Below are 27,860 nucleotides of genomic sequence, written 5' to 3'. Positions count from 1 at the left end.
ATTAATAAATTTAAAAAAAACAATTAACAGCTGATTATGTAATAGGTAATATGAGCTTTACATGAATTCCCTCATTTTTGTTCTCGTGACCACCTTAGGAAGTAGGTACTATCATTATTCCCATTTTACAGATGAGTAAACCAAGGTAGAGTGACAGGAGGTCATTTATCTACCTACGATCAAACAGCTAGAAAGTGATAGAATCAGGAGTCATCCTGAGCTTCATACCTCTGCTCTTAACTGCACTCTGTGAAGCCAGGTTCTAGCTGAACTATTTAGGAATGTGAAATGTTAACGTTAGAGAAGTTATCCTGTCCACCATCTGTCCACCTCCTTTTCCAGAGGAGAGATGGTGGCCTACAGGAGTCAGAAGTAAAGGACCCAAGGTCTTAACAGCTGCTGTCCCTGGTCAGTAGACATGTGGGTTTTCTTTACAGGAAATTCTTTGGGAATTCTCTGCAAATCTTGCATGTCCCATATTCTATGTCATATGGTGCTGAGAAGCTGAATAAATTCACACTTGGATTGTTCTTGATCTGTCCTATGTAAGGCTCTGGAGAGGTACGTGGTGTGAACGTTTCTGGAGTGACTGTGACAGTTTGAAGTCTGGAGTCGAACAAACCTTTGTACCTCTGCTCCCTCCCTCCAAATACTGGTTGTATGATTTCTTTCCAGCTATTCTCCTCCTAGATTCTCCTTCCCTAGCTATTATACTTGGTAATCTTCTGACTTTTTCTTCTTTGCTTTGAGAACTCTCTGAAATTAAAGATTGGGTAAGCCCATTGGATCAATGGCATTTTACTTGTCTTTCCTATGTACCTAAGAAATAGTCTCAAGAGTGGAAACTTGGCCAGGAAGGTTTCAACCTTAACACAGAGCAGGGTGAGTTGAAATGTATTTAATAGTGTGATGACCCTTGATTCTTTTCTTTCTTCTCTCTCTCTCTGTCTCTTTCTCTCTCTCTCTCTCTCTCTCACACACACACACACACACACACACACACACACACGCATACATGCATTCAGAATGCTTTCAACCAGTTCAGTTGCCACTTAATTCACTTAAAATCTAATGTTTGGAAGTTTGCCTCAAAAAAAATTTTATAAAATTGTATTAAATCAATTGTGTGAAAATTATATCACTATTGCAATAGTAGTCATTAAACAGTAAAAAAAAAAAAAAAAAAAAAAAGTAAGTTTTCCCCCCAACCTTTAGCATTTATGCCCAAAAAGTCATGGAAAAATAAATACAAATTTTTGTAGCCATTCTGAAAGAGGTCCCCATGTACTTTTGAAGAATTTGCAACAGGAGCACAAGCTCATGTACCCATGTGTGCTAGGCATGGAAGTAAATGACAGAGAGACTGAGCACCAGGCAATAGGGAGAGGTGGGGACTATGGAACACTACAAGCTCCAGCCCCTTCTAATGTGCAGTGGCTACTCAGCTCCAGCCTGTAGTCACCATGTAGGAGCACATCATCTGGGTTGCCGTGTCTTCCAGTTTTCCAAAGGATTCAGAAATCTAAATTTCAAAGTAAGTGTTTTTAAAGCAGTACAGGTTAAATAAAACACATACGGTGCATGATTTCAAGTTGGGAACTGCCACTTTGTGACCTCAATTTAGAGATATATGCAGTCCTTTATTCTTCATTCATTTCATTTTCTCTGGTACAGATCTGTAAATAGCATTGTTCTAATGCTAAGAAGTCATACTGGGTGGCAGAGAAGAGGTGTCATTTTTGTTTGTTTGTTTTGGCTCTAGCATGAACGAAAAAGAAAAATAGGATTTTTCTGAGTTAATTGAGTAGGAGTTAGGATAGTAAGAAGAGAAAATAAAAGAATGGGCACCTGTATTTTATACAGAGCTTAAATGTTGTTCATTTATTCATTCAGTAAATACTTGAGCACCTACTAATTGCCAGGTACTAAAAACACATTAGTGAAAAAAGCTGATAGTAACCCTCACAGTGCTCACAAACGCATAATTATTCAGTAATTCTTTAATTGCCATTGTGATTGGTGCTGTAAAGGCTACTCTGAACATAGCTAACAGTCTACTCGGGAGTTGAAAAGGCTTCTCGGAGGAGGTGACCTTTAACCTGATGTTTGGAGGCTGAAGAGGAGTTGACCAGACTGAAGAGGCCTGGTGGGAGCAAGGAAATTCCAGCCAAGAGGACCTCAGGTGCAAAGGTCCTGAGGTGGGAGAGCACAGGGTGCTTGTAGGGAGTGGAGGAAGGTTAGCGTGACTGGATCACATAAGAAAGGGAAAGAATTAAGGGGAGGGGGTTGGGAAGTCCTACTGGACCTCAAGGACACATAAAGTGTTTGGTCTTTTGTGAAAGAATACTTGCAGTATAGTACCTGAGCTATGGAGAGTTTAAAAAAAAAAAAAAAAAAAAAGAGGAGGGGTATGGCATGGGTATAGGATTTCCAAAATGAAAGACAGGAAGTCATAGAAAATGTGTTAAATTAATTTCTTGGTGACAACATTGTTGTAGAATAATTAGTTACCATCCTGAGGAATGTGCTGGAAGATAGAGAAGAATGATAGAGTAGGAGAATGAAAGGGGGTGTGTGTGTATGTGTGTATGTTTATATTGTCTCTGTGTACGCGTGTATGTGTGCTTAACACACGCAAATGGCATATCCACATACCCAGCTGAGTATTTCCAGAGTGTGAGCATGACGTGGTTAATGATTAATATCCAAATTAGGTTTGGAGAGGAAAATTAAAATAATTTAAAAATAATAAAAGAATACAACACAGTAAATTTACTGGCGGTGTTTCTATCTTCCTTGTACTCACAAAACTAATTTATATCATTATAAATTAAGTGTAAGAGTGTCTACTATATCAAGCCTATTTGTGAAGAGAAAAGCACCTTGTATCTCACACCAAGGAACGAATTCCGTCGAATTTTGTGGCAGTTAATACTGATATTCAAGGCTAAATTTATTTTATTTTATTTTATTTTATTTTATCTATTTATTTTTGGCTGTGTTGGGTCTTTGTTGCTGCGCGCGGGCTTTCTCTAGTTACAGTGAGCTGGGGCTACTCTTCGTTGCGGTGCGCGGGCTTCTTACTGCAGTGGTTTCTCTTGTTGCAGAGCACCAGCTCTAGGTGCGTGGGCTTCAGTAGTTGCGGCACGTGGGCTCAGTAGTTGTGGCTCGTGGGCTCTAGAACTCAGGCTCAGTAGTTGCGGCTCATGGGCTCTAGAACTCAGGTTCAGTAGCTGTGGTACACGGGCTTAGTTGCTCCTCAGCATATGGGATCTTCCCGGACCAGGGCTCAAACCCGTGTCCCCTGCATAGGCAGGCGGATTCTTAATCACTGCGCCACCAGGGAAGTCCCATTCAAGGCTAAATTATTAACTTACATCAATACATAGTTAGCCTTGAATGTAGAATTGAGAATGGAAGCACAGTTTATAGTTTTGAGCGTAGTTTTCTTAAGGATGTACACAGCGTGTTTAGTCTTTATGAAGAAAAAGAGAAAGGGAGAGAGAGAGAGAAAGAGAGAAAACACACTAGTTACAGAGAGATGAGAGAAAGTAAAGGCATTTCAGGGATATAGTTAATTGGGTAATTGGGGATTGGGTGTCACTTGAACTTAAGCCTGTGGTTAATTCATTTCTTATTCTTCAGGAATGACATGGGCAGGGCAGTTATTGGAATAATGAATTGCTCACTTGTCCTGGGCAAATAGAAAATTCTCCTGGCTGAATAAAATGGTGGGAGGAGGCATTTGATAGGCTTATAATAGCTTAAGAGTCTGAGTGAATGCTGTCCCCCTGGCAGTCAGAAGGGAGAACTTTGGGGCACCACGTATTTTCAGCAAAGGGGGGAAATTAAAAAACGATTCTAATGAACAAGTCATGTTTTTAAAGGGAATTGACACTTGCTACTTAAAGCATTTTCAAAATGAATGTCAAAAACAGAGCTTAGTGTCACAATTTTAATTCAAAGTCAGGGCTGAAATGATAATAAGGAATTTGAAGAGTTTTAGAGAAAAAGTAGTCAATATAAGGGCCACATTAAGCAAGGGTGACAGGGATCAATTATTTGTGTTTTAATAATAAGAAGAGACAAATAGTTGCAAAAATTTTCAATGATATTATTTTTAACTCAAGAGTTTAGAAGACTCTAAGGAGAGAATTTCCCAGCCAAAAAAAATTTGTTCAAATTCAGACTTTAAGGATATCTTGTGGAAGGCAAATTTCTACATTATTTCAATGACAAATGTCAAGCCTTTGGACCAGTCACCAAAAACACCAGATTATTTCCATCCACGTAGGAATCCTTCTGTACAAAATTTCTGAATCAGGAGCTTTGGGAACTTTTTTTGGTTTTGTTTTGGTTTTGGTTTTGCTGTTGTGACTCTGTGAACCTCAGGCCTCTGGGATGTGTGAATGTTATCATCATCACCATCACCATCCTTGTTGATTCTCTTGGTCTTCTAGAGGTTTGTACAAAAGGCTCTCACCCAGAAGTCTGCATTCCCCCCTCCCACTCTCGCCTCATGCTTCTAAGCAGATGTTGGTCATCTCCTCCTTCATCAACAAAACAAGTCACTCAACAACTATTACCATAAGCCAGATACCACAGTCCTGTGGGTGGAGGCGGAGAATTCGAATTCCTAACCATCCGCCACATTGCATCACATGGCAAAATAAGAGAAGACTGATTTTTTAATATTTCCCCATTTTGATTGAATCATCAAACCCCACGATTCTTCGTGTCTAAGCACACATTTCTGAAGGAAGCATAGCAAAGAAAACTCTGCCCGCACACAGCACTAGTAACTGAGAGCGGACAATGCGACGTTGCCGTCCAGTGGTTAGGACCAGCTGGCTGCAAGGTCCTCCGGTTGGATTCCACGTGTGCCCGGCCTCCGACCTTTAGGAGGGAGGTCAGTGGTCTTCTTTTTCTTGGCCAACAGGGTTGGAAACAAAACAAAACAAAATAAAATGCTGACCTGCTGAGTTATGACAGACCAAGACACATGTCACAAGGGGGTAAATGACAGCTTTACTGCTGCAGTGATTATAAAAACAACGCAAATTAACCGCCAATATGGTTATGTAAGTAGAATGAAACAATTTTATTGCATTGTAAATTGAAGACCATGAACATATTTTAGAAGTGTCAAACCTGAGAAGCTAAAGATTTCCCCCAAATTGCCACTAATTGATATCCTTCCAATTTTATTAGCCTTATTTTCCAACCAACTGAAAGCTTAAACTAGAGTTATTTTCCCCTCTAGAAAACTTTTGTTTTGTAGCGTTGGACATTTTCCCTATTCATATTCTCTGTAAGATTTACTTAGCATAATAAAACAGTCACATTTATAACTTAAATCTGGCCATTTAAACAGAAATACTTACAAACAATAATACCAATAAAATCAAAAAGTGAATGTCATGTTTGATAAGTTTTGTTCAGACAGCTTTTTTATTAGTGTGTCTTAAATTCTCAGGGAAATACACTGATCCAGCTTGGCCTGATTTCGCTGTGTAAACTTCTCTGTCTGCCGTATTTTAAGTTGTTGAGCCAGGCAGAGCCATCATGGGCACTGTGCAGGGCCGCCCTATATCAGAAGCAACAGTTTAAATCCTGTGCAGCCTCTTTTGATTTCAGCTTCAAATATTGCAGCATTAGCTGAGAATCTCACTGCTAATACCAAAGACAAATGATGGAATACTTTTATTTCCAACAAAACAATAGCTAGATAGATAAATTCAGAGTTTTAAATAAAATAGGATCAACACTATTCATTCATCCAATGCAACATGATTATATTGTTGATACACCATATTGTATGCTGTATAATCCCAGTAGTCCCAAACTAGCAGAATAATATAATTTTGCACCAGGGAAAGTGTGTTAAAAGAACACATTTCTGAAGACGAGTTTCATGAACATCAGATGGCACTCAGGAGCATGTGAAAAATTAGTGTAGGAGCATAGTAGGATCTCAGACATTTGTTTCATGGTTGATTGAATAAACAGATGGCTGAACGTCCACATATTGTATCTGAATAAGGAAAATGGATCTGTAAGCTCCCCACGGTCCATGTTAAGAGCAGTTTTCTTTAACCAAACAACCCCACAGCTGCCTCTTGAAGCTGTGTCTTTTGGCCAAAGAGACACATCCTTTTTGCATCACTCTAAAGTCCATTCCCATCTGCTTTCCCGACAGGGTTATTTTATTCCATGCCTGGCATAATCCATACACTTGACAAAACAAAGTTATGAGCAGGTACAATTATCACCACATCATAGACGAGAAGATAGAGCATAGAGAGGTTGAGAAACAAGGCATCACAGCTAGTAAGTGGTATGGCGGGGATTCAGCCCAGAAGATCTGGTTCTGAAGCCAGTGTTCTTGACGGCTACACTATGGCCCATGACTGTTCAGAGACCTGCTATACGTAGATTTATACTTTAATGTCAAATATTTGGGGATGAACAGCCCTCTAATGTATCAGTGGTACCCAGGATTGACAAGTAGACCTGAATCCTAATCAGCAGTGGGGTCGCTTTGATATCCAGTAAGCTCCTCAAGGTCAGTTTGTCTGACCCTATCACCTCCCATCACTTTCCATGCTTACTTCTCTCTTCCCCTATCTCCAGGTGGCCAATCAGTCACCCTTCTTCAGCTCTTTACTCATAGATGTCTCCTTTCTACTCAGAATGGTCTGCAAACCAGCATCATTGGTATCATCTGTGTTTGTAAGAAATGCAGACTCTCAGGCCATTCCCAAACCTAACAAATCAGTCTTCCTCTTAACAAGATCCCCGTGTGATTCAAACGCACACTAAATTTTGAGAAGCATGGGTCTGGTACCTGTCTTGCAGACCCCCAAGCAGCTAGCCAGTGTAGAATATTTCCTTGGTTTGGGAGGGGAAGGGGTGCTTTCTCCAATTCCTCCCCTCTCAGTCCTGCCCTGGCCCTTCCCAGCTTTTCTTTCTGCCCTTTCCACCGCCCAGTTCCAGCTGAGATTACTCTTCTCCATAGCAGTGGGTCCCACTCTTTTAGATTTCAAAGAACAGCAAAATGTTGAGGAAATTAGCTCCCGGTTGCTTTCCTTTTTATTTTGCTAAATAAAAACATAAAAATAAAATAAGAAAACAAGCCATGATCAACTGAAACTATCCCTTCATAATTTCAGAATAAAGGATGGGATATTTAATTGAATACTTAAAAAATTCACAATTTTTTTGTTTTTTCTTGTTTCACCTCGGCTTGATTAGAAAAAAAAAGAAAAAGTTATCAAAAAGCCTCTCAGACTAATATTTATGGATCACTTCAGATTTTGTAATCATTGTACTGAAAACGTTGGGGGCAGGGTCCAGACCTGTCTCTCTCTCCTTTGGATCACCTATTCCCAGAAAGCTTTTAATGTCCAAACTGAGACAAGAGAAGTGACTTCCTAACAATTACTTCCCAAAAGGCTGTGTTCATTACTGAAAGTTGGCCATTTCCTATATGAAAATGTCACATTCATGTTTGCCCTTAATAGTTTTTGAGATCAAACCCTTTTATCCCAGCTTTATGAAGAGGAGCTACGTAGATAAAAAGTACTAAAGTACGAAAAGTACTATGCGAAAGGACACAAGCCTGGGAGTTCAGCTGTTTTCTGTATGAACGGAAAGCAGTTCTTAGTTACGTCAATTTAACAAATATTTATAAGAGTGTTGACCATGACCTCCAGACTCGATGAAAGCCCCATCATCCACTTATTAATATTTTCCCCCTCACTTATAGTGCAGTAGGACCGCGTCTGTTTTGTTCACCATGAGATTCCCTCCAGAACCTAACACAAAAATGGTGAGGATTAATTGTAAGAGGTCCTAAGCACAGAGTAAGCCTAAAAATAACTAAACTTGTTTAATTATCAATGATAGCTTCCATTGCCTATGTGATTAAAAAAACAACTCCTTGCTTTGCATGCAGGCCCATGTATTCATTCATTCAAGCAATATTTATGACACACCTACTGTGTGCCAAGTAGTGTCAAGGTCACTGGGCATAAAGGAATGAAAACAAAAGGCAACACTTCCTGCTGGCATGGAACTTACTTTCCACTACCTGCCTCACGGGGTAGGTGAGGATGAAAGAAGGACCTTGCATGTATTAGTCAGCTGGCTGCTATAGCAAAGTGCCACAGACTGGGTGGCTTAAACACAGACAGTTATTTCTCACAGTTCTGGGGGCTGTCAGATCAGAGTGCCAGCACGGTTGGGATTCTGATGAAGGCCTTCTCTTCCTGATTTCCTCAGGTAGTGGAGAGAGAGAGAGAGAGAGAGAGAGAGAGAGGAGAATGCAAGCTGTCTCTTCTTAAAAGGGCACTAATCCCAATCATGAGGGCACCACTCTTAAAACTTAATCATCTCCCAAAGGCCCCACCTCCAAACACTATGCCACTTGGGTTAGGGCTTCAACATACAAATTTTGGGGGACACAATTCAGTTCACAGCAGCATGTGAAGTGATTTGACAAGTACCCTACACATGGAAAAGGCACAAAAATTCATTCTCTTGCCATCTATTTATCAAGTATTATCTACTAACCAGGAAAACTGTTGGAATTTGGGGACACAGTGGTGACCTGATGCACCCAGATTCCTGCCAGTCATGGGTTTTTTAGGCAGGGCTCTCTGTCCTGTCTCAAGTTCCATCCTCCCTTCTCCTCCTGATTAAAGCTCCATTTTTCCTTCATCCAAAAGTCTCCCCATTCTTTTTTGCATTCTAGGAAATGTGCCCACAGCATTTTGTATCTATCTCTGTATTAGCATTTATGACTATCTATCTCTGTCTGTCTATCTATCTGTCTATCTATCTATCTATATCTATCTGTCTATTTTTTGCCTACAAGTTGCTGTCTTCCAACAGACTCAGAGCCCCTCCAGGTCAGGGACAGGAACTTAATTGTTTCTGTATCTTACCAAATTCTGCACCCCTCTCCCCTGCCCCTCAAGCCCCACTCCCTAGAACATGGCCTTGCACAGAATAGATCCTCTTTAATACTGTTCATACGTGTGGAATGAATGGATACATTTTAGAATGTCACTCCCATGTTTAAAACCCCCAGTGGCTTCTGGTACTGCACTTAAAGCCTAATTCTTTACCCTGACCTCTTCCCTGCCCACCGCCACACCTCTCCAGCATCAGACAACACTGTTGCCTCCCTCACCACGCCCCCCCACCCCAGCCCACACAGTGACCTCTGTCTTTCCTTATTTTTCTGAAAACAGCCCATTTGTCTCACCCTCCCAGCCTTTGGGCTTGTTTTCACCTTCACTTCTAATGCTCGTTCCCTGGTTCTTTCCCTTGCCTGGCTTCTCCTCAGCATTTTCACTGTCACCTCCTCCAAGAAGCCCTCTCTGACTACTTCACTGAACTGGCCTCCTCTTAGCCATCCTCTTTCAACCTTTTCAGACTGAATTTTCTTCCACCAATCATGTGAAATCCTCTTGGTGTATATATTTCATTTCTTGTTTCTGTAAGGACAGTGGATCTTAAGTGGGGTGTGATTTTCCCTCCCAGGGAAATGGCAATGTCTGGAGATATTTTTGGTTGTCACAACTAAAAAGAGGGTATTACTGGCTCCTAATGGGTAGAGGCCAGGGATGCTGCTAAACATTCTATTGATACGGTATCTGATCCACGATCAGTACTGCCAAGATGGAGAACCCTTGGGCTAGACTATGTGCTATGAGGACAGGGTGACTTCCGTCTTGTTTTTCTCTATAGTCTCACGTCTCAAATAGTGCCTGGCACAGAGTACTCTTTTAACTGTTTGTGACATGGATAAATAAAGTACTATATTAGAAATATTGGGGGGAAACGTGACGTGAGGACCTCTACCTTATTATTTTTTGAATAAAGGGAATCTGAACTCCGTGCCATGCCATTAAACATTCTCTAGTAAAACGATTCTGTTAACTTGCGAGTGGTCATGCTACTGGGACAGGGTGAGAGGGTGAGAACTGGGGAGGGGGCTGCTTCTCTCGTCTCTATCCTTAGGATGCTGTGAGCTGCACATGGCCAACCCCCCCGCCCCGATTCAAGGAACTAAAGTAAGGATAGTACCTACCTGTGTCATGACATTTTTCAAAGGTTTTTCCAGGAAAGGAAGAATAATAAAAAGCCTGATTTAATGATAAATAATCATGCTCTGCCTCTGACATTAAAGGGCATCATTGTCTCAGCTCAGCGATGTAAATCATCGTAATGGATGAATCCTTTAAAAGTAACATGGAATTTAAAAATGGAAAATATGAGGACCTCGCAGGATGACTGTGAAAATCATCCGTTTATTATCTAGGGGTGCTTAATAGTCTGCTGCCTGAGGAAGAACCATTTGCTAACCCGGAGGAATGGCTTGTTTTCCAATTCAGTCACTCAGAGGAGCACTGCCTAGGACTTCTCTGCCTTCCTCTCACCTCCCACCTCCCCACCCCTCGTGACTTCTTTTGTCACTGTCTAGAGAGAGTCTATCACAGCCATAACTCCCGTTAAAGCATCCACTAAGCAGTTTCAGAGGAACAAGGTAGGTTCACTGTGAGCCGGTGCAGTTAGCAACAAATCAGCCTTTAATTGGCGAGAATGACTCATTTGAAAGGGATTATTAGCCGTATGTTAATTGATTAGTGGAACTAAAGCAATTAAAGTGAACAGAGCCTTACCCTTCCTCCACCCATCCTCAGCCCAGACATCCTTCCACCACGCGGTTCACCCCTGTTCGAGCACTCCTGGTCCACAGAGAAACGGTTTTCCTCTTTACGGTTTCCAAAGTTTTGTGAGAGGCTTTGAAATCAAGAAATGGAAATTAAATAAGTGACAGAACGACAACCTACTATTTTATATTGCCTCTATTTGACAGGATCAGCTACGTTGTGCTGCTATAACAAACAACTCCCAAGTCACAGTGACTTAGCGCATCAAAAGTGTCCTTTTTGCTCCTGCTACATATTGAGTTGAGGGTAGTGCGCTGCACAGGCTGAATGCCCATGAAGCTGACCCTGCGTGATAAACAACCCCCCCAAACACAATGACGTACAACAAAAGCTTGCTTTTTACTCGTGCTGTGTATCAAATGCGAGTTGGGGGTAGCGGGCTCTTGCTAAATTCTAATGAGACAAGGAAGTTGTTTCCTACCATGAACTTGGAGGAGAAGAAGAACGGAAGTGATGTGAGCAGCCCTGCTTATTATCCCAGCGTCTATCCCTAGTTATCACCATCGTCACCCCAGTAGCTGATACCATTATTGAGATCTGACTGCCAAGATCTGTGCTTATCACTGTATGTGCATTATCTCATTAAATTTTCACAGCAGCTCTGTAAAGTAGAGAGCATTATAACTCATTGCTGAAACGAGGCACAGAGTTATCAAGCAACTTGCCCAGTGTCCGATTTAGTGTGTTGCAGAGCTGGCTTTGAACTCAACTTTGCTTAACTCAACTCTGCTGCCCAGGCTTCCCCACTACACTGTACCAGCCTTGTTTAGTAAGTTTCCTTCTGTCTTTCCATTCAGGATCTCAGGAAATGGGGTGGATGTAATGCTGGTTGTTCCCAATTCCCAACATTTAGGAAGCACATGAGCCAACATTTTTCTTTAATAGTTACATATTTGTTGTAATGTGTATTTGAAAAAGATAAAACTAACATAGCCAAATCATGATCTAATGGATATTATTGCTTAAGTTGAGGCTTAACTAAATTTTTAAGTTTAAAAATAGTCAACTTTTAAAATTAGGTAAATCTAATAAAAATACTACACAAATATGAGAAAAATGTGGAAGTAGTACACAATTAATGGAGGTTTGAACATACTGATTTTTTTCATGTAGTGAGTCAATTAAACAGCCTAATACTTGCTAAGACCGTTCATGGGCTGGAGAATCCTCAGACATGACCTGCCTTGGGAAGTGCCCATCATCTTCCTTCTAACTCATCCCCACCCCGATGGTTAAGAACTTCCTTCTTTGGCTTCAGGAGCATCTTGTAGAGTTTAGGACCAATCATATTGTCTAGTAGTTATATAACATATCTGTCTTCCCCATTAGACTATGTACCTCTCATGAGGTTTTACTGATCTTGATATTTCCAATCCCTGGCCCAGGTAGATATGTTTAAATAAAATCATGGACCTTACTTTTGAGTAATCTGCAATCTAGTAAGAGATAAGCATTGTATCAATAGTATTCTGCTGTAAGTATAAAGTAAAATGTTCAATTCAAATGGCTTACAGGGAATTTATAAGCTCATTTAACCAAAAAACCCAGAGGGAAGGCTTGATCTAGTAGTTCAACAGTGTCACCAAGAATGCAACTTCTTTCTGTCTCCTAAAGCTACCTTTGCATGTGGCCCTAAGGCAGTGGCTAGAAAGACCTGGAGTTATAAACTTCCTTACTCATATCAGGAAAGAGAAAGTGTTTTATTTTCCCATCTTTCCCAGAAATCGTGTGGGTAATCACTGTAATTAGAACATCTTCCATCATATGCCAAGTTCCCAAGCCAATCTCAGTTTTCAGGGACATGAAATGGGCTGATGGGCTTAGCCTAGGTCACCTGCTGCCTGGCCAGACCTGGAAGTGGGGTCTCGGTTCCCAGAGTCCTGGGGGTCTCTAATGGAAACAAGGGGCTAGTAGGAGGGAGGTGTAGGAAGGGTGTTGGAAGGCAGCCAGCAAATAGTCACTCCAGGCAGATGACGAAAAGCATGAATCTGACTCCAGTGAACGTGAAGCATTTTGTAACTAATAGTTAACACCCCCATGTTACCTTGAAAGCGATTGCTTCAAGGTGATTGTCTTTGTCGCACCACAGGCTACCAGTGCCTTTAAATCAGGTTACCTAAAAGGACAGGATAGAACGTTATGGCACCTTTCCTTATGCTGCATTTCCCTTCTACAGGATTTTATGTTTGTACTACGCTCTCCAGCCCCCTTTCCTGGTTTCACTTTGCTGACAACAAAGATCATGAAAAAGCTTAATTCAGGACGCAATTCTTACGTTCTCAAGTCTACACTGAATCCTGTTTTGTTTCACCTTGTTAAAAACTTCTTCCCCAATTTATCTTTCAATTTATTTTTCTGGGTGTTCTTCCAATTTAAAAATATGTTGGGATTATTTTTAGATCTTAGTCATTAGTGCTGAGAGACTGTTTTCAAACACATTTATTCTTTTCTCTCATTTGTTCAATATTTGATTCCTTATTTAAAGTGCTTTTCTCCTCTCAGGCTTTCTTTCTACAAATCTAAACATTGGGAGAAAAATGGGGAAAAAGATCATCTCCATACTTGTGGAATTTGGGGCAAAATGTATCCTACTTTTTTTGGGCCATTTGGCACATAGGTTAGAGGTCACAAACTATGACGGCCTCGCTGTTCAAATAAGATCCACAGATTTGGTTTGTTCAGCCCACGCTGTGTTTAAAATAAATTAGTGTGAGTTGCCTTTTTTTTTTAATGGGAGGCCTCTTTTAAAACTCAGGATATTTCACAGCCAAATCTAGATTTAGGGCCTCTTTAAAAACTTGATTTGAAGACACTGGAGCCACTGTCCTATATGGCAACAATTGGCTGGAGGTTTCATCACTTGTGTTTACAACCCCTACTGTGTCAAGACTCAAACTCAGCAGCGTTCTGGGCTTCTGTGAGACGGGAGAGGGGACTGCTTACAGGTTCTTACTGAGGAAGGGGAGTGCTACCATTGAATGTCCAGATGTGGTGCCTGTGACATTGACCCCCATGCTGTCAGCTCATGTCATGTCACGGTTAGGACTCCGGCTGGATGTGAATCCACATTCCACCATTTGGTAATTATGTCACCATGGACAAGTTACTTGCTTCCTCGAAGTCCCCATCCTTGTTGGTAAAATAAGGATAATATTAGCATCTATCAGTAGGCTTATTTTGAGGATTGAATGGATGCCTGAGTTGACAAAGCATTTAGCACGTGCTCATCCAGCAGGGAAAGCCTCGTGAAGGTTGGTTATTGATCTGTCCATCATCAGCATCACTACCGTTGTTATTATTAATACTACTATTTTAGATCCATTTTCATTTTTTATACAAGTCATTTCCTTTCCCTAATCTCCTTTTTTCTTAGTCTCATTTCATTTTATTTAGCACATTTCACAGCATCCTTGCAGACTAGGTGATGGTCAGTATTTGCATGGCCAAAAAAAGCCTCAGAGAGCTGACGTGCTGGGTCCCAGCTCACCCTACAAGCCAGGATTTGGAGTTTGAGAAATACCACCTTGATTGCTTCTACCTTAAGAAGACCAGAAGCCACTAACCTCTTTGACTATTGTCGGTCCCATGAAGAGGTCCTTATTCTTGAAATCCTGGCCATGTTCCAATTGAACAAATTGCCATTTGCCTCTCAGGTCACTGGTGAGCCCCACCATTCACTTCCTGCAGGAAGCCCCTGCAGGGTCTCTCTGCCCATCTAAGTGGAGGGGTCACACCTGCCATGAAGACTGAGGAGCTGAACCCCAAAGACCAAGGAGCAGCTTCAGTTTTCCACTATGATATTGTGTTTCTGGATGAAGAGTCTTAGGAAAAGAAAAGAGGCTGCTATGTCTCTGTTCCTACCTCAAGAGAAATCTCCACAGGCTAGTAGTTAAGCTCATGGGCTCTGGAAACACAGACGTGAGCTCAAACCCCAGGCACACCACTTAACTTTGGCTGTGTGATCTTCAGCAAGTAACTTAACCCCTCAGTTTTCTCATCTGTAAATAGGAGATGAGAAATTATTAATATAAGTTCTACCTCGTGGCATTAGTGTGAGAATTAAATGGAATAATGCTTGTGAAGCACTGAGCCTGGGGCATGGACAGAGTAAGTGCTACAAAATCATCAGTTATTATTGTGACTGGTACAAATGCTGGAATCAACCATCTCTGTTTAACACACATTTATATCTCCCTCCGCTTCCCTTCCCTTTCCTTCTCTTCCCTTTCTTTCTCTCTCTTCCTCTAAGGCTGTGGAATAGCACTGGGATTGAATAAGGGGCATAAGGAAGATTTTAGGGCAATAACTGAACCATTTTGGATTTTTTCGGGAGCAAGGGTGAAGGTATTTAAGGAGATGAACATCACCAGGAAGCGGGTTAGAAATTCATACTCTCAGGCTCTGCCCCAGACCTACTGACTCAGAAATTATGGAGATGGAGCTGAGCAATCTGGGTTTTAAAGAAGCCCTGCAGATGATTCTGATGTCTGCTAGGCTGAGTACCACCAGTTAAAGTGAAAGTTTTAACTCTGCTGACATTGAATCTGGTTGGGTTTTGCCTTCTTTCTTCCTTTTCCTCCCGTACTTAAGTCCAGGTTAACTTAGTTAGAACCAAATTTCTCCCTCTCACAATGGGGAGAAAAAGCATCTTTTCCAGTAATTCTTCCTCACGATAAAGATGCGTCTCCACTTTCCATTTTTTAAAAGCCCACTAAGGTGTGAAGTGTGGCCGGCCTTTGGCGGCTTCAGCAGGAACTCATCAGGAGTCCAGTAACATTTTGGTAGGCTTGCCTTGAGTTTTGACGGCAGGTTAATCTATCTCGCCAACTAAACTGGGTGCTAGGTGGCAAGAGAGGACGCCTAGTGACAGTTATGTATACAGATATTTGGTTTGTTTCAGGCAAGTAAAAGTTAGAGGCAAAGTTTCATTGAGGTTACTTGAAGGGATCTTAGGACCTGAGTATGTTTTCAGCCATTTCTCTTCTTCCTTCTTCCAAAAAGAATGTGATGTGACATTCAATAAAAGACAGAAATAAAATAAAATTATGAAAGTGAGGGGGGGAAAGAATAAGAGGCTCAAGATGAAGGGACACATCAGTTGTACCAGAAAACCTCAGCTAAGCAGAGCTACTTCAGTTGAGCGCAGAGTGAATCTCAGAGGTTCCTGGCTGCAAAGGCAAAAAGAGAAACATGATGAGTCACAGGGCCCCCATTCTCTAATAAGAAAGCAGGCACATTCATCAGGAAAGACAAACTATTTCCTAGGACTAGACTCTAAGAGAAATTTATCGTGGAGGACCTTCCATAAGGTACATGAGTATGTATATTTACACAGATCTCTAGTGTTAGCCATGGGATTTATCTGCCTTTTAGGGAAGTAAATTTCAGAACTCAGCAGGTTGACAGTGTCTCTTCAAATTTACAGTGTCAATGTGCAGTAAAGTAGCTGCTTCCCATACCTCGTTCTACTGGACCGTCTATTAATATTTGATCAAACTGGGCCAAAGTTTCAAACTGCCCTTAAATTATACCCAGAGAAAGTGCTTGTACATGCAGAATGCCTGAGTGGGCTTCAAAACTGAGTCCTTGTGAGTTGGAAGCATCTTTTAAAAATATATCTACACCATTTTCTCCAGTCCCCATCCTTCCTTAGAAAGTTTCTAGTGTAAATCTGTCTGCAAAGTCCGTCGTTGGTCATAAAGATGTCAAGCTCACTGGCTCCTTTCACATACAGGCACCCAGGTTTTTGATGCAAAATTGTGTACCTCGCTGTCCATACATCTAATTGTACAGAAATCTAACATGAATAATACAGAATCTAACAGAATATACATGTTTGAGTAAAATAAGAGTTGCTGTGAGTGAGCCTAAAGGATCAACTGAGATGACAAAATGTCATTTTTGCTCTGCCTACATCTTCGATATTTGTGTGGAATAACTACATGAATAGGTCCAATGGTTTTATCACCATAGAGATGCATTGTTTGTTATCACTTGCCTTCTTGTCTAAACTGGGTTTCCAGGGCTCTGTTGGAAAATGTACCTCTGTACTCCTCTGAATGACCCCAGTTACCCCCATTCCATCTAAAAGTGAATTCTTACCACCTGGGAATATTTCTCCTCCATCCTAGAACAGTCTTCCATATTCGTCAAATCTCAGGAGGGAAGCCTTGCTATAATTATAAAAGTCTCGTCAATGGATGCATTACTTTCTGGGTGTGTTATTTTTCCTGCATGTGTAAGAACCTTTGAATGTCCGATGTGAAACACTTAGGGTTGGCGTGCATGACTTTCTGAGGTTCGTTCCTATACACACAGTCACAGATATAAACGATGGAGCCTTTAACCCAATGGGAAATAATAGATACTGCAGTTGGAGGCAGCCTTTCATCCAAATATTTTCCCTCTGAATTAAGTATTATGGTCTCAGTATAAACCTCAGGGTTCACAGCTATTTCCCCCTCTGGTATCCTGAATATTAATCAAATGGTTTTTGTAATTTACATCTTAAGCTTCTACAGAGGTGTGCGTTATATTCAGAAAATTAGATGTTTTAAGTGCTGGAAGATGTGACAGTGACATTAACATAAAGCTATCCTAGTTCAAGTTTTAGTTGCAGTATTACACTTTGTCTCTTTTTTTTTTTTTTTTTTTAACTCGTTATCAAGTTGTCATGGTTCAAATGTCATTTTTCTTCCTTACAGTTAAAAACAACAATAGCAAAAGCAGGTGAAGTGAATATTTAGTATAGAACCAAACCTGTGGGAAACAGGAATATCACGGAAATTTCCTCTCTCTAGGGTTTGCTGGTACTTTGGAAATTTTCTGCTGTTAATGAAGAGGCAGATTGTTCACTAAAAAATAGCACATCAGTGAGCAATCTGTGGACATTCAATGTGGGGAGTCTGACGAGGGTATTTTCCTGTGTGCCCTCTGTTTGCACCATTAGTGTCAAGTGTCTGTCAGCCTTTCCATTGTAGTCACTGTTTTTCTGGGATTTATTACTCAGCCCTGAAACCTGGCTCTAGGCTACTAATTGCCATAAAGGGGAGACCATTTGTTTTTTTGGTTTTGGGGGGTTTGGTTTTGTTTTGTTTCTTACTGAAGTAAGTGTGGGTGGGAAGGAGAGAGAATTCATTCCCTTCTCTTATTTTTTGAGTGAAAACAATATGGCTGTAGTCATAACCAGAGCATATGGTTTGATGTTTTACCAAAATAAATAAATACATCAAAATTATCTTAGAACTGTTGGATGATGTAGAGGGGTGATTATTATGGGTCAGGCCAAAACGTCATGTTTTTAGGGGAAGCCAAATCATATGCTCACCTTTTAATCTGGCTTTTCCTGATTTGTGTTTTAAGGGAAATTTCCTTCATTGGATAAACTTTTATTTTGTGCCTCAGAAACAGGCATATGTGATAACAGGATACATAAAACGTGGTAATTAGACCCTGACCTCAAAGAGATCGTGGTCTAGGTGGGAAAAGGGCATTAAGCCAGTGGTTTCCTAACGTTTTGCGCCTTGCAGGTAAATGAAAAGCATGCAACTCCAGAATATGTATGTAATACGTTTATCATATGCATGTACCACTGGACAAGCACAAAAAAATGTGCTTCATTAAAATATGAACAAAATGGAAGTTTTAAAAGATTGAGATATAAATAATGTATTTATATTATATACCAGTATATCTAATATATTCTGTGTTATATATGTATGTGTAAATATATAATTTTTTAATTTTTATATTTATATAACTTTGTACTTATATAAACTTATATATATATGTGTATATATATACTTTTATCCTACTTAAAATATTTTTTAAAACTCTGGCTTTTATTTTAAAAATTTTTATAGTGAGAGAAAACTGATTAAACACGGTTTGTAATTTTTTTTTTTTTTTAAAGCTTGTGATACTAGTTACTTTTTTATTTATTTATTTATTTATTTTTGACTGTGTTGGGTCTTCGTTTCTGTGGGAGGGCTTTCTCTAGTTGCGGCAAGTGGGGGCCACTCTTCATTGCGGTGTGCGGGTCTCTCACTATCGCAGCCTCTGTTGTTGTGGAGCGCAGGGCTCAGTAGTTGTGGCTCACGGGCCTAGTTGCTCCGCGGCATGTGGGATCTTCCCAGACCAGGGCTCGAACTCGTGTCCCCTGCATTGGCAGGCAGATTCTCAACCACTGCGCCACCAGGGAAGCCCATGGTTTGTAATTTTTGAAGTTCTTGTTTATCACTTCATGGTATATTGATTCAGGTGTCTGGTTGTAAATTTTGTTGTTGTTACTTGGTTTAAATGACTGTCCTAGCTGAGATACACAAAAATGCATGGATCCAAATGGGTTAAACTTAAGTGAGAAAATCTGCCTGCACAGGCACACCTGAGCTGCCCTGCCTGGCGATAGGCTAAAATCCAAGGAAGGAGTGAAGGGTCACATCCACTCTGCACCTCAGTGAATCTTCCTCCCCCTTCAGAGTAGCGTCATTCACCTGATAGATGACACCTTCACATCTAGAATGAATCAGGGCACCAATGTCAATGTATGTTTTCTTATTTTAAGATAAAAATTCCTATTTCTTATACACACACAAAAAATAGAAATAAATATAAATTCAAGTCCACGTATGTTTTCCTGTATTAAAATGGATCCTCTTTTGCACCCCTGGGGTACATGCCACGTCCCCCCAAAAAAGACTAATTAGATTAATGCCCTTCAGCACGAACGAGGCTGTGATGCGGGAGCTTCTTGCTTATAGGTGTCTTACCTGCCCTGCTCTTTGTCACTTTTTTTCTCTCTAAGCAGGAAATTACTTCCGGCCCTGAGTCAGTGAAATCAAAGCTTTCTCTCCCAGCACACACAGAGGTTGCTTGAATACACAGACGGTGTCCCTCACTACAACCATAATTGGAGCCAGCTTGAGATCAGGTCTGAGAGAAGGCAAAATGGGCTTTCATCGTGCCCACGCTTCCATTACTTGTCTGCATGGTCTCTCTGTAACACCACCTCACTTCCCAACAACTGTGAGCCCTAAGATTCCTGCAGAAATCAGGATCCTTAAGCATCCTCTCGTATTCTTTTTAAAAATCATAATAGTAAAAAGATAAGCCAACGAAACTACTATTGTTATTCTTACATCAAAAAAAGTCATATTGTGGCATACTTAGAAAATTCGGACAAACAAGAAAGTAAAAATTAACTCTCATATCCACACATAATGTGCCGTTGACACTTTGTTGTTTTGCCTTTCTGTACATTTTTAAGCTTTTTTTAAAACCAAAACATTACTATACTTGCTATGTACTATTTTGTAATATTCTCCCCTGGTTAAATATATATCCTTAAGAGTTTTTCATATTTCCAAATAGTACTATAGAACTTCATTTTGAATCACAAAATCACATTTCATTGAATAGATATACTCTAATTTATTGAATCCGTCCCCTATTGTTGGATTTTTAGGTTGTTTCCAACTTTTTTGCTATCACGACCACCAATAAAAAATTGTAATTCTAATTTTTAAAATTATAGCTAAATATTTGAACACATCTAAAATTATTTTCCTAGGATAACTTCTAAAAAGTAGAATTATTGGGCCAAAGGATGTGTTTGTGGGTTGGGATGTACTTTTCATACTTATTTTAAATTGGATGCATGTATGTGTATATGCATTCATGTGTACACACACAGCTATATCTATATACACACACATATATATTCATATATACATGAAATGAAGTAGCTTCATCTAATACATATAGTTCTTCCATATATGCTATTTTAGCATGTGTACCATATCTAATCTTGGCAGTTGAGAAAAAAAATTGTTTCTCAACAAAATTGATGGCTACACTTGTGAAGCCTGAGTAACCGCCAGTGGGAGGAGGGATGGTGAAAAAGGACAGAACTTCCCAGGTAGAAGGAACAACACGTGTGAAGGTTTAGAAGGGGTAAAGTGTGTGGGGTTCAAGGGACCTGCAAATAGTTTGAATTGACTGGAGTGCAGATAGTAAAGGAAGATTTGGGCAGGAAATAAAGAGTATAGACCATGAAGGGGCTTGAAACTCATGCTATGGACTTGATACTTTGCAAACAGCACAGTGGGGACCATTGAAGATTTTATTTAAGTAGAGGAGATCGCAACGGCCACAAGACAGAAACTTGATTGGGGTTACACAATGCTGTAGCTGGGAGAAAAGTGAGGAAGCTGCTGAGTCATCCAGGTGAGAGGAGACTGTGGCTGAGGCGGAGGGAGGGCAGGAGATGGGGACCGGGAAGCGGTTCTGCAGGCCATCTGTGAGCTCTGTACCTTGGCTCAATTTAAGGGTTTGATTGGGAAATGTTGATGGTAGACAACAGATATGGGGCAATTGCTCACCTGTAAGGTAAATCCTGGGGGGACGGAGATGATCATATCCATGAAAGCCAAGCTCATTGAACTTATCACCACATCTTCCTTCACCTGGACAGCACAAGTGGCTTTTCTAGGCAACGCTGAGAATAATGTAGGTTCCTCCTTAGAATGAACTCTTGTGAGAAACACATCCTACCTGTCGCCATCTTTAAACCGTCTCCTTGTTTCAGTGAAGAGATCGCAGTGTGGGCAACAGAGCCCTATGGTGGGAATCCTGTTAGAAATGTTTGATGCTCGCTGAAGCTGCATGTTGGGAATGTGTTTCCTTGACCTGAACATTATGACTTCTAGACAGGAGGTGAAAGATGAGCTCGTTTGCTTTGTTTTGATTTTCCTTTTTGCTTAGTTGCTTTAATTTGGTGTCACATTTTTGGACTGAGATGCTTCATGGAGATCTTGGACCTACTGTGGATGCTGGGCCAGGTGTCTCAGTGGCTACCACGTGGCCTTTCCGAGCGTGAGAAGTGCTGGATGCATGTTTCACATGTTACGTGTTCCAGGAAGGACTCTGTGGGGAGTGAAATGGGTTCCTCCAGCCTGGACTCTACAGGTTATATGATCTTCTAGGCCTGGGATCATTAACTCCAGTGCCTAAAGGGCCCAGGCAAGGAACACAAATGAATAAACAGACAGATATAATATAATAGTGACATGGTAAGACTGTCTTGAACTGAACAGTTCTTGACTTCTTACAGAGGCAGCTGTGAAAGTGTGGGTCCAGTGTCACTAGATTTCTCAATTTTTTTAGTTCATGGAAAAATATTTTTTTAAATTGGAATCTTACAAAAGAATATATATAAAATATATGTGTGAATTATCAAGCATACTAATAAAGTGAATACCTCGGAGCCTACCACTGAATCGAATAGACTATTACGAATGCTCTAGGCAAGTACAAAAATATTCATAGAAACATTATTTACATTAGCCAAAAATACTAGGAACAACCAAATATCTATTAATAGGAGAAGTAAAAATAAATTTTGTCCTATTCATACAATAGGATACCATACACACATGAAGCTGAATAAACCATAGCTCTGTGAATCATATGAGTGTATCTTAGTAACAAAAGTAAGTTATAGACTATAGTATGATAATATTTTCTTATAAAGTGCAAAGGGAGAGAAGCTTTCATTTTTCTTAAGGAATTCTGGAGAGTAAGAGTTACTGTGATACATGCCAATTTTTTAAATGCTGGAAACTAATTTATTGCATTTAAAAACTACTGTGTATGCCAAACAAAATGTGTCTTTGGATGAAGTTCTTCCTGGGAGCTCTTTGCTGCCGACCTTTGCTCTGAGGCCTTAGATCAACTCTTGTTTTGTCATCCTTATGGGGTAAGAGGTCAGAACTGTCTTGCTTTGCTATCTTTTCAGACCTGTGGCTCTGGAGGGGGTTTAAACTAAAGGCTGCAGAATATAATAATAAGGATGAGATAACTGTGTGAGCTGGGCCATTCAAAGTGCGGATTCTAACTCAGGAGGCGAACAAATCGAGATTAAACACATCAGGATTCAAGAATCAAGGCAACAGCAGGGCACACAACAGGTGAGCTGCAAGTCAGGTTGGCGACGCCAACAATGTGAGTTAGGGATTTTGCCCAGCACCTCCGCACGCTGCTCTCAGCAGAGAGCTGAATTGACGTGATGTTAGCAATTAACATCTGTAAAGCACACATCATGCTCCAGTTACCTGGAGCACCTCATAGAAATCTCATGACCACTCTATAAGGCAGATAGCATTATCGATATTGATATTAGTCCCATCTTATCAATGAGGACATGAAGGCGCAGAGAGAGCAAATGGTTTCCCAAAGCCACACCACCAGTTAGTGGTACATCGAAGACTTGGACTTCAGCAGTCTGCCTCCAAGTTCTTAACCACGATGCTAATCCACCTCTTTATCCTCCTCCTGGACGGTTGGGTTTTGGTGAAGATGCATCCACAGTAAATTTACAGATGACATCATTCTTGAGGTTTTCAGTTTCACTAAAAGTAGACATTGACTTAAGAAATAATCACCCCGGGCCTTGTCTAACAGGAAGTTCACAGTTTCATCTTTCAAAGAGAAAATTCTAACTCAGCCGGCCAAGAAGCTGAGATCAAACACAGTAGTGGTCAGCAAGAGTCGACAGAAGGTTTTCTGGGCTTCTGGTCAATTTTTTTATTCTGGTGGCCCTTTACAATCAACTCTATCAACTCTAATTTGATAAAGATATTTTTAAATGGGTCACAGTATATGAAAAATTTCTCTCTTAAGTCAATGGACATTGCTTTTCTAAAATAAAAATCCTTTTGTTTCTTCTGGCTGTAAAAAGGAATACACATACATTGTGAAGCATAAGAAAGAGATTAAAAATCACCCACAGACATAACCACTGTTAATGTTTGGACTATACGTTTTCAAAAGCTTTTTCTAAATAGACACGAATAATACAGACAGTACGGTTGCATAGAGGATGGTATAATACAATAGAGTTTTATAATCTAGTTTTCCCTTGATATTTATGGTGAATATCTTTTTCTATCAATAAGTAAAGATGCACATAAGAAATTTTAATGATTATAAACATTCCGTTGTATGGATGTACCATATCTACTTAACCTATTTACTTAACCCTATTGCTGGACATGTAGTTTTTTAAAAACTTTTTCCTACTCTAAATAACACTGAGATGAACATCCTTGTATTCATACCCTTGCACACTTGTCTGCTTATCTCCCTGGGATAGAATTCCAGAAGTGGAATTGTGAGAGATCATGCCTATTTTAAAGCTTCTAATACTTAGTGCCAAATTGCCCTAGAAGGGCACATTTATTAACTAGCACATAAAGGGCTTGCTTACTGGGATTTAATATTCACTAGCTTTGAATGAGCTATCGTGCAGTCTGTCACGTCTGGGGCCTAGAGGTCCCCTCTGATGTAAATCAAAACATTTGAGTTAACAACGTTCAGCCTTGTCAGTCACCCACAAATTATAGGAGGCCTCCTCTGTCTTTGTCAATAACAAAAAAAAGGAAAAATTACCCCAAAATGGCATAAAAATTAGGAACCAGACAAGTAGTCACCGAAAGCAGACAAGTGAGACAACAGTGAAAGAATTTCTGATCGGAGTGGAGTGCATCAGGTGAACTTGAATTGCTTGGGTTTAGAGAGAAAGGCTTATAGCATCCAACTCCTGAATGCCTGGGCGAGCACTCTGAGCTAGGCACAGAGAAGGTGCTCCCTGCATACAAGGGAACAGAAAAGCGTGTAAGGTTGAGATGATCAGGTACGTAAAGGGGAATCGTGATCTTCAACAGTGGCTAGATGGTAATTAATCTTAAATCTTTCCCTGACACTGTGTATATTTTTCTCTGTGAAAATTTATAATCTCCAGATTTTGCATTCCATGGCACCCCATGGGAGCAGGGGCAAGAGAATGTGTTATGCAAATAAGCAAAGGTTTTGAACGGTATGTGCATCATCTTCATTTCTGAGAAGAGTCTCAGTTGTAGAAAGGCAAATGATCCGTATGCAATGTGATCAGTAAAACACACAGACACACACACCAATTCAAAATGTGTGACTTTAACCTTTATAGGTCTCTCAAAGAAAAGGATAAAGTTCCAGGTCTGATTATACAAGCTGGTATTTCTGGAAACTCGTATGGGTTCCTTTTTTCTGCTCTGATCCATCCACTTTGTGCATCTTTTGATAAATTCCTCCAAGAGGAAACAAAGCATCCCTAGCAGGCTAAAGTCCAACAAATGTCAAATTCTGAACAACATTACTTTGTGTCTCTATTTAACATTAGAGTGGATGGCTTTTTGACAGGTTTATAGCTGACGAGTTCTATAGTCAGTCATGCAGGACAATTACGTTTGAGCTAATTTGATGAATCAACTTGATGTTCTCCCATGGTCCCCGTGGCCTTCATGAGCGTATGTGCTCAATTTTCTGCTGGAGGTCAAAAAAAGCTTTGAAATTTGGCTAATCCCATCACATCCGCAGGATCCGTCTGGTGGAATAATCTTTGGACATAAACTCTTGACGGATGCCAAAAATAGGAAGAACCACTTGGTAATATCATTAGGACCATCCTTGAGGCCCTCCGTAGGTTCTGAGATTGGGTTCCAGAGGCCAGCTATTGTCTTGTGAGCACTTGAATAATTTTGTGGTGAGGGAAGCAACGAGTTCATTCTGGAAGCATTTGGGGGTCAGACCCTGGGGAAAAATTATTTCTCATTGTTGGATTCGGTTTGATAGGGATTTGTGAGAACTGATGAGGAGGCGTAAAGATTTCCTGAGTTACTTTCCGCACGTCCTACGTATTTTTTCCAACTCCCCTGCTTCCCGGAGGCCTGCTAGCAGGGTCGTTCAGTGCCGGGCTTGGGGAGAATGCCTGGATATAAATCCTGACTCCGCCACTGTCTCATCATTGAGCAACACTGAGCCAGTCACTCAATTCCTCTGTGACTTGCCTTGCTCCAGGAAACGCACATCATAATTCATATTTCACAAGGTTGTACTGGAGTTACATATAACAGTACCTACAAAGGGCCATAAACAGTGCCTGGTGTATGGTAAATTTTCAGATATTGAAAACTATTGACTGTAGACTAGTAAACTTTGAGAGCTTCCCATGCCCAGAAAGTTATAGAACTTCATTAATCCAAGCAAATGAAGTAAATACTATGATTTGCATTGACAGCTGGTATTATTTCTTCCAAAATTATTAGCAGAAAGGATAGCTTGTCATCAGACAGTAAAACTGATCTCCCAAATCAAGAATAGTCACTTTGGTAGCTGGGAGTTACTTATACGTGGGATGGGCAAAACGCAGATGGCTTACCGCGTCATAAACTGGATTTGCTGGGACTTCATTTATTCCTTCCACACACATTTATGGAGGGCCTCCTTTTGCAGTCAAGTGTCAATGTGTGATGTGGAAGGAGGAGGACAATTTGAAGACAGACAAGCTCTATCTTCTGCTGCCTATGTGAGCAAGTCACCACACCTCTCTGAGCCTCGATATTGTCATCATTAAACTGAGATTAGTGTAACCTGCCTTATAACACTGCCTGTGAGGATTAAGTGAGCCAGTACCTAGAAAGAGCCTAGGACAGCACCTGATGCAGAGAAGGTGCTCAACAAATACTATTTTTATTCCAAGAATTTCCTTTAATTTCCCTGCCTAGGGATCAAAACGCACTTTTTTTTTTTTTAACATCTTTATTGGAGTATAATTGCTTTACAATGGTGTGTTAGCTTCTGCTGTATAACAAAGTGAATCAGCTATATGCATACTTATATCCCCATATCCCCTCCCTCTCGCATCTCCCTCCCACCCTCCCTATCCCACCCCTCTAGGTGGTCGCAAAGCACCGAGCTCATCTCCCTGTGCTCTGCGGCTGCTTCCCACTAGCTAGCTATTTTACATTTGGTAGTGTATATATGTCCGTGCTACTCTCTCACTTCATCCCAGCTTACCCTTCCCCCTCCCCATGTCCTCAAGTCCATTCTCTACATCTGTGTCTTTATTCCTGTCCTGCCCCTAGGTTCATCAGAACCTTTTTTTTTTTTTAAGATTCCACGTATATGTGTTAGCATACGGTATTTGTTTTTCTCTTTCTGACTTAGTTCACTCTGTAGGACAGACTCTAGATCCATCCACTTCACTACAAATAACTCAATATCGTTTCTTTTTATGGCTGAGTAATATATTCCATTGTATATATGTGCCACATCTTCTTTATCCATTCATCTGTTGATGGACACTTAGGTTGCTTCCATGTCCTGGCTATTGTAAATAGAGCTTCAATGAACATTGTGGTACGTGACTCTTTTTGAATTATGGTTTTCTTAGGGTATATGCCCAGTACTGGGATTGCTGGGTTGTATGGTAGTTCTGTTTTTAGTTTTTTAAGGAACCTCCATACTGTTCTCCATAGTGGCTGTATCAATTTACATTCCCACCAGCAGTGCAAGAGGGTTCCCTTTTCTCCACACCCTCTCCAGCCTTTATTGTTTGTAGATTTTTTTGGTGATGGCCATTCTGACCAGTGTGAGGTGATACCTCATTGTCGTTTTGATACACATTTCTCTAATGATTAGTGATGTTGAGCATCTTTTCATGTGTTTGTTGGCAAACTAGATCAAAAAATTGAACAATTTGTATGGAAACACAAAAGGCCCCGAATAGCCAAAACAATCTTGAGAAAGAAAAACGGAGCTGGAGAAATCAGGCTCCTGGACTTCAGACTATACTACAAAGCTACAGTAATCAAGACAGTATGGTACTGGCGTAAAACCAGAAATATAGATCAATGGAACAGGATAGAAAGCCCAGAGATAAACCCATGCACATATGGTCACCTTATATTTGATAAAGGAGGCAAGAGTATACAATGGAGAAAAGACAGCCTCTTCAATAAGTGGTGCTGGGAAAACTGGACAGCTACATGTAAAAGAATGAAATTAGAACACTTCCTAACACCATACACAAAAATAAACTCAAAATGGATTAAAGACCTAAATGTAAGGCCAGACACTATAAAACTCTTAGAGGAAAACATAGGCAGAACACTCTATGATATAAATCACAGCAAGATCCTTTTTGACCCACCTCCTAGAGAAATGGAAATAATAACAAAAATAAACAAATGGGACCTAATGAAACTTAAAAGCTTTTTCACAGCAAAGGAAACCATAAACAAG

General features: G+C 40.4%; 1 protein-coding gene across 6 annotated transcripts in view; it reads left to right on the top strand.

Moving 5' to 3' along the window:
• Positions 1-27,860, top strand: part of TSHZ2 (teashirt zinc finger homeobox 2) — a 444,239-nt gene that overhangs the window by 31,000 nt on the left and 385,379 nt on the right. The gene's annotated exons all lie outside the window — the stretch shown is intronic.

This window comes from Balaenoptera physalus (genome assembly GCF_965194825.1).
Source record: "Balaenoptera physalus genome assembly, chromosome: 16".
Classification (NCBI taxonomy): domain Eukaryota; kingdom Metazoa; phylum Chordata; class Mammalia; order Artiodactyla; family Balaenopteridae; genus Balaenoptera; species Balaenoptera physalus.
Note: the sequence above shows the minus strand (reverse complement) of the source record. Positions and strands in the feature narration are given on the sequence as shown.